This window comes from Crocuta crocuta, unplaced genomic scaffold, assembly GCF_008692635.1.
Source record: "Crocuta crocuta isolate KB4526 unplaced genomic scaffold, BGI_CrCroc_1.0 scaffold59, whole genome shotgun sequence".
NCBI lineage: Eukaryota > Metazoa > Chordata > Mammalia > Carnivora > Hyaenidae > Crocuta > Crocuta crocuta.
In genome coordinates, this window is record NW_027551578.1 from 4991702 (window position 1) to 4999573 (window position 7872).

The window sequence follows — 7872 nt, forward strand, 5'->3', positions numbered from 1 at the left end:
TAAGCCTTGTGAAAGATGTCAGGTACAGGGCTATTTTGGGTTGTTTTGAGTGAGAACGTAACAAGAAAGGGTCATGTCATCACTGCTATTAGTGGGTATGGCAAGATGCGAACTGGTGACAGACAGAAAGCAGAACTGCTTTCCTGTTGTGACCCTACTGCTTCTTACCTGTGGGGTTTTTAAGCTCTGCTTGTAATTGGGCCTCTTAGCTTCTCCCATTTTCAAAGCAAGGCAAAGGCTTCTCATGAGTTGGGGCAACATTTCCAGTAGGTACCCAGGTGATTCCCCTTCATGCGGCTGCCCGGGTTGATTGACTTGCGCAAAATCAATCAACTTTGGTCATCTTCTCTTCGTTTCTTTTCTTTGCTTGGCTTAATGTGGCGGCAGTATTGCATTTGGTCTGCCCGTGTTCCTTTGGGTTGGTTGCCCCCTTTATGCTTTTGGCTCCTTCAGAGCCAAAATGTGTGCTCTCTGTATCCTTAAATAGTGTTCACACTCTCGTCTGGTCTCAAAACTCATTTGGGACCTCATTTTAGCCTCTGGGCAGCTTCACCTGCCTGCTGGGTCAACTGTGAGTGCCTCCCCTGTGCCCTGGCCTCTTCTTTCCAGAGGCCACCAGTAGTGCACGTGTTGATTTCACCCTTCAGGTACCAAACCATTGGAGAGAAGTATGTCACCATCTTCTCCAGTCCAGGAAGTATAATCTTCAAATGGAGTAAGAAAAGTGAAGCATAGAGTATATGAAGAAAGAGTTAAAACTCTAAGAAAGGAGACAAGATTGAAGAAGGACGTTTAACCATTCCAAATACCCTTAAGTCTTTGGGCCCAAGTTAATTCTGTCTATCCCAGGGTAGTGAGACACCTTGCAAACATGATTGTGCAAGATATTCTAAGATGAGGAAAGACACTGGAAGATCATTCCTCGGTTTTCCAAATGACGGGAGAGAAAACTCTTTATCAAATAGGCATGACGTCGACTCATGGCAACACTCATGAATGAATTATTAAATCCTTTGCAAGCTCTTTAACAAGAAGGACATAACTAGAAACCACCATGGCTCATGTATGTCACATGAGCTATGGAATCTTGGTCAACATGTTTTATGTATATATTTTCTGTTCTGTTTGAGTACAGGTGACACACAATGCTAAATTAGTTTCAGATGTACAGCATAGTGATTGGACAACTGTATACAGTACGCTGTGCTCACCACCAATGTAGCCACCACCTGTCACCATACACTATTATAATGCGTTCACTATATTTCCTGTCCTGTGCCTTTTATTCCTGTGACCTATTCATTCTGTAACTGGAAGCCTGTATCTCCCACCCCCCTTGACCCATTTTGCCCATCCTTCCCTCTGGCAACCATCAGTTTGTTCTCTGTATTTATAGGTCTGAGTCTTCTTTTTATTTGTTCATTTGCTTGCTTGTTTTAGAGTTTACATATGAGTGACATCATATGGTGTTTGTCTTTCTCAGGCTGACTTATTTGATTTAGCATAGTACCCTCTGGGTCCATCCATGTTGTCACAAATGGCAAGGTATCATTCTTTTTTGTGTGTAATAGTCCACTGTGTGTGTGTGTGTGTGTGTGTGAGAGAGAGAGAGAGAGAGAGAGAGAGAGAGAGAGAGAGACATCTTCCTTATCCACTTTATTGATGGACACTTAGATTGCTTCCATATCTTGGCTATTGTAAATATCACTGCGATAAACATAAGGTGCCTATATCTTTAAAAACAATTTTTTTAATGCTTATTTCTTTTTGAGAGAAAGAGACACACAGCATGAGCAGGGGAGGGGCAGAGAGAGAAGGAGACACAGAATCCGAAGCAGACTCCAGGCTCTGAGCTGTCATCGCAGGGCTCAAACCCATGAACGGTGAGATCATGACCTGAGCCAAAATCAGACGCTTAACTGACTGAGCCACTCAGGTGCCCCTATCTTTTTGAATTAGTGTTATCATTTTCTTTGGGTAAGTCGTGAGATTATTAGATCACTTAGTAATTCTATTTGTAGTTTTTTGAGGAACCTCCGTACCATTTTCCACAGTGGCTGTACCAATTTTTATTGCTCCCAACAGTTTCAGAGCGTTCCCTTTGGTCTGTATCCTTGCCAAGACTTGTTATTTCTTATCTATTTTTACGTTAGCCATTCTAACAGTTGTAAGGTGGGCTTGATTTATATTTCCCTAATGGTTATTAATATTGAGCATCTTTTCATGTGTCTGGTGGCCATCTACATGTGTTCTTTGGAAAAATGTCTGTTTATGTTTTAGCTGATCATTGTCTGCCCAGGAGGAAATATCCAATGCTCAACACTTTTGAACCATCCTATTCATTACTTTTGTAGTGACTAAGAGGTATAGACGTGGTAAAAGTCTGTTATCCCAGGGTAATTTGTTTTACATAGTGTATTTTAATGTCATAATTAATTTAAAACTTCTGCTTTGTGAAAGACACCATTAAGACAATGAAATGACAGGCCATAGACCGAGAGAAAGTATGTGCAAAACATCTGATAAAGAATTGGCATCCAAATGTAAAAAGGACTTCTGCAGCTCCACAATAGGATCTTCTCACACACATGAGGAATGACTACTCTCAAAACAAACCAAAAAAATGAGACAAAAATTAAAAGTCTTGGCTGGAATGTGGAGAAGTAGAAGACTTGTGCGCTCTTGTTGGGAATGTCAAATGTGACCTCCTCTATGGAAAACTGTGTGATGGCTCCCTAAAAATAGAATGACCATGTGATCTCTCAATTCTCCTTCTGGGCATATACCCAAAAGAATTGACAGCAGGGCCTTTCAAAGATATCTGTAAACCCATGTTCATAGCAGCATTATTCATAATAACCAAGGGGTGAAAGAAACCCAACTGTCCACTGATAGATGAATGGATAAGCAAAATGTGGTATATCCATACAATGGAATATTATTCAGCCTTATAAAGGAAGGAAATTCTTTGTTTTTTTGAAATTTTTATTTAAATTCTAGTTAGTTAACATATAGTGTAATACCAGTTTCAGGAGTAGAATTTAGTGATTTATCACTTACATATAATGCCCAGTGCTCATTATAACAAGTGTCCCCTTTAATACCCATCACCCATTTGGCCCATTCTCTGTCCACCTCCCTCCATCAACCCCCAGTTTGTTCTCTGTAGTTAAGAGTTTCTTCTGGTTTGCTTCCCTCTCCCTCTTTTTTTTTTCCCCTTCCCATGCATTCATCTGGTTTGTTCCTTAAATTTCACATATGAGTGAAATCATGTGGTATTTGTCTTTCTCTGACACTCTAGCCCCATCTATTGTTGTTGCAAATGGCAAGATTTCGTTCATTTTGATGGTTGAGTAACATTCCGTTGTGTATATATACCACATCTTTATCTGTTCGTCCATCAGTAGACACTTGGGCTCTTTCCATAATTTGCCTGTTGTTGATGCTGCTGCTATAAACATTGGGGTGCATGTGCCCCTTCTAATCTATATTTTCATATCAAAAAGGAAGGAAATTATGACACAGGCTACAGCCTGAATAAACCTTGAGGATGCTATGCTAAGTGCAATTAGCCAATCACAGAATGGCAAGTACTGTATGATCCCACTTCCATTAGATAGTTAGAATAGTCATCATAGAGAGAAAATGGTGGTTACCAGGGCTTAGGAAAGGGAGCAATGGGGAGTGACTATTCAAAGGGTACAGAGTTTCAGTTTTGTAACATGAAAGAGCTAGAGAGATGGAGGGTGGTGATAGTCCCACAACATATGAATATATTTATCATCACTGAACTATACAGTTAACAGTGGTTAAGATGGTACCCTTTATGTATATTTCACAGCAAAAACATTGAAAGAAAGAAAAAAAAAACAATAGAAAAATCCAGTTAAAAAGTGAACAAAAGAAACAAACAGGCAGGTCACCAAAGAAGGTATAGAGATGGCAGTGAGGATATGAAGAGACACTCAACATGATACGACATCAGAGAACTGCATTAAAATAACAATAGGATATCACACCATACCTGTTAGCAGGGCTAAAAACAAAACCCTGACAACATCAAATGCTGACAAGGATATGGAGGAACAGGAACTCTCATTGACTGCCGGTGAAAATGCAAAATAGCCTGATGAAAAGCCAGCCCAAACAGTGCTTTGGAAGGCAGTTTGGCAGTTTCTTACGAAACCAAATTTACTCTTACCAGGTGCCCCAGCAGTCATGCTCTTCGGTATTTACTCTTAAGAAGAGCACTTAGGGCCACAGAACGGTCTTCACAGGAATGTTTAGAACAGCTTTATTCATCATTGCCAAGACTTGGAGGCAAATAAAATGCCCTTCGCAGGCATGAAGGAAACTTACGTATATACCACTAAGTGTAAGACTTTTCTATCTAGAAAAGCTACATACCATGATTTCAACTATAGGACATTCTGGAAAACGCAAAACTACAGATAGAGCAAAATACAGATCTGGGATGGGGATGTGGGAGGCGGGTGGGCAAACAGTAGGTGAAGCACAGGGGTATTTTAGGACAGCAAAACGATTCCGTATGATACTGTAATGGGGGATAACATGACATTATGCTTCTGTGAAAAACAAAAGAAACCCTGTGTAGTACAGAGCGAACCCCAGTTTAAACTATAGACTGTAGTTAATAATAATGCATTAATACTGTTTCTTCCATTGTAACGAATGTACCACCAGTGCAAGAGGTTAATAATGGAGGGGGCGAAAACTACATGGGAACACTGTACTTTTTTGTTCGGTTTCACCATAAACCTGAAACTGCTCTAAAAAATAAAGTCTATCCATTTTTCAATATCCAAGCTAAAAAGTAGAAACAACTTTTGATTGGGAACTTTTCTGAGAACGAAACCAAAAATTATGAAACGAAGCTCTCTTAAAATTACTTTAAAATTGCATCAGTGAATTAGAATGAACCAAAAGTGAATCAAGTAACATTATGGGGTGATGGAAATGTCCTTTAGCTCGATACTGTTGATACGATCATGGTTGTGTAAACTGATCAAAAATCATGGATATTTACAACTTAAAATGCATTCATTGTACTGTCTGTAGATTCTATTCAGTGACGTCAATTTTTTTAGTGAGGTGACTGATTTGGCATGGAATTGTTATGCCGAAATTGTATGGAAGTGGAGGAACCATCCTTCACTTCATGTTCGACGTTTCCTGAGTGATCCTGCAAAGAATTCTTTTCACCAGAGCATTATCAGTTCTTCACATATCCCCTCTAACTATTCTAATATTCAGTCCATTTTCTTTTAAGCCCTCTTTGAAATCATTGCACCTGTTAGTCATCATCCCCTTTAGTTGCTAACCCTTCTGGCCCCACTGCCCTTCACTGACCAGCGGCGTAGTGTATGACCTTCTCTGTTCTCCAGCATCAATACCATGGAGGGACTATTGGTTTGTTTCGGTTTGGGGATTCACTTTGGTGAACTCAGTTTGGTTTCGCCATCCACTTTGCAAGTAATCACCCTGCAACTGCACTCAGCAGAAGATAGACAAGAATGTTGAATCGAAGGATGAGCACAGATGCTAGTGTGGAATGGGGAAAGATATCTGAGTAGGAAATATTTTTATATCACTCTGGAGTTGGTGCATTAAGGACCAGTTTCAGGTTGGGATGATTTTTGCTTTCCCTTACATTGTTGTTAACTGCAGAGACTGCAATAATAAAGGTGTGAGAAGGCCTGAGTGAACCAGGATGCATTTTTTAATCAAATATGTCGACGAAACATGAGTGGATGGCCCTATCGGGATTCAAAAAGATATTGACAAGATGGAAATGATCAGCGTAAACAAGCAAAAGGAGATTTAATACATGTTACCTATAATCCCCAGCTGTTTCAGTTTAACATTCCCTTTTCGAGGGGTCAGTGAAAATTACACCTGTGGCTTTTTGCACCTGTGTTGACAGGACACGGTTGCCTTTAGTTAGTGTCCAGATGAAGGCGAGCCAACATCATCAGACAGCGCCATCAGACGGTCATGTCCTTCTATTCTGGGCTAATTACCGTACCCGGTCCTGACTGGTGGAGACAGGAGTCATGCTGCCTCCTGCACTGACGGGACCACGTGGAATAATGTGTGCTCTTCTGTGCTCCACCCTGTCAGAGGGGAGTGATAAATTTTCGTGTCCAGAGGAAGTTGAATGGGATAATTGCAGAGGGGGGAACCAGAAGCCATTCGTATGAAGAATGGTTGACAGAACAGAGAATATTTATCCTAGACAAAGCAAGACTTCAGAGAGCTTGATAGCTGCCTTCAGCCCTTCAAACTGAAAACGATCTCCAGCATTTTGCTGAAGGACAAGATGACCTCTAAGTGTTCTTCTCCCTGGCAGATTCTGATTCTTGCCGTTGTGTTAAATCTTCCCTTTAAAAGACATTGTCTCGTACATTCTGTTTCTCCCCGCAGTATTCCGTGGAAGCCTTAAACAAAAGCATAGCGCTGCAGTTTCATAGCAAGCTAATCACTTCCCACCTCCCATTAGCTAATTGAAACCAACGATAATAAGAGGGTTTTTATTCAATGCGAGCTGCTGCACACATAACGGAGCTTCTAAGTACAGTTTCAGAGTGCTTTCTCCAGATGCAGGCTGGGGGTGCTCCAGCTTCTCTGGGGCAGGGCTGCTTCAACATAAAGAAGCCATCTCCTGATTTGTGCCGACACCCTTGTCTAGGCAGAGTTGGGCTATTTTTATTCTCTGGCGGTTGTGTCTCTATCAGTCAAGCCTGCTATAATCAGTGATATCTCTGTTTGGATGCTGATGCCCTTACCCAGGGAAATCACCACCTCGGCACTGCTAAATCTTAATTCAGGCACCTTTAGTTGAGAATTAATGTTGGCCGAGATTGAACCGCAGTATTTTGAGCTCCTCCTGAATAAAAAGTTTGCTGAAGAAATGGATAGTGTATGTAAGTGGGGAAGGAAGGGCAGTGTCTGACCTCTGTGAAAAATAATGAACAGTTTTTTTCCGTCTGTCCTCCATCTACTTGAAATTAGTTGGTAGGATAATTGGATATTTTCTCTTCGGTACATCAGGCTCTTTAGAACCCGTTCCTGTGTCTCGCCAGTTCTTCAAGTTTGGTGTATCAAAGAATCACCCAGGAAGCTGGTTACAATGCTGATTCCAAGGCTCTGTACCTAGACAGTCGGAGTCCTGCCCAGTGCGGACCTGGGGCTCTGAATTTACAACAAAGGCTCTAGGTGATTCCACATTTTGTAAATAGCTGCAAATAGCAAAAAACTGCCCTGCCATTCTTTAATATGTTTTCACTTAAAGAGAAAGATCTGGGGCACCTGGGTGGCTCAGGCAGTTACGCATCCAACTTCGGCTCAGGTCACGATCTCAGAGTTCATGAGTTTGAGCCATGCACCGGGCTCTGTGCTGACGGCTCAGAGCCTGGAGCCTGTTTCAGTTTCTGTCTTTCCCTCTCTCTCCCCGCCTCTCCCCTGCTCACCCTCTTTCTCTCTCTCAAAAACAAACAAACACTAAAAAAGAAAAAGAAAGAAGAAAAAGATCTACCAGCTTAGACCAAAGGAGTGACGTTTTCCTTTGTCATTCAGAAATGAGTTCAGTAATAATCATCTGGAATTAAGGTAAAAGATACTTGGGGTTTTTGGGTTTGTGTCCTGTGAGTTCTGGTTAGGAGCCCAGAAAACTGACTGGGTGGAGGTTTTGGTCTCTGACTCCAGTGTCCATCCTCCTTTTTGGGATTTGGATGGTGAAAGCTTAGGCTGGGGGATAAAACTCTAGGGTTGGGGCTTGGCGTATGGAATTCAGATATCTGAGTACGATGGGCAATTTGCTTCACCTTTGGGAGCCTGGACTTTTTCACGTAT

The 7872-nt window shown here is 41.5% G+C and overlaps 1 protein-coding gene across 1 annotated transcript in view; it reads left to right on the top strand.

Annotated features, from left to right (window-relative positions):
• Positions 1 to 7872, top strand: part of SLC35F3 (solute carrier family 35 member F3) — a 112162-nt gene that overhangs the window by 39532 nt on the left and 64758 nt on the right. The gene's annotated exons all lie outside the window — the stretch shown is intronic.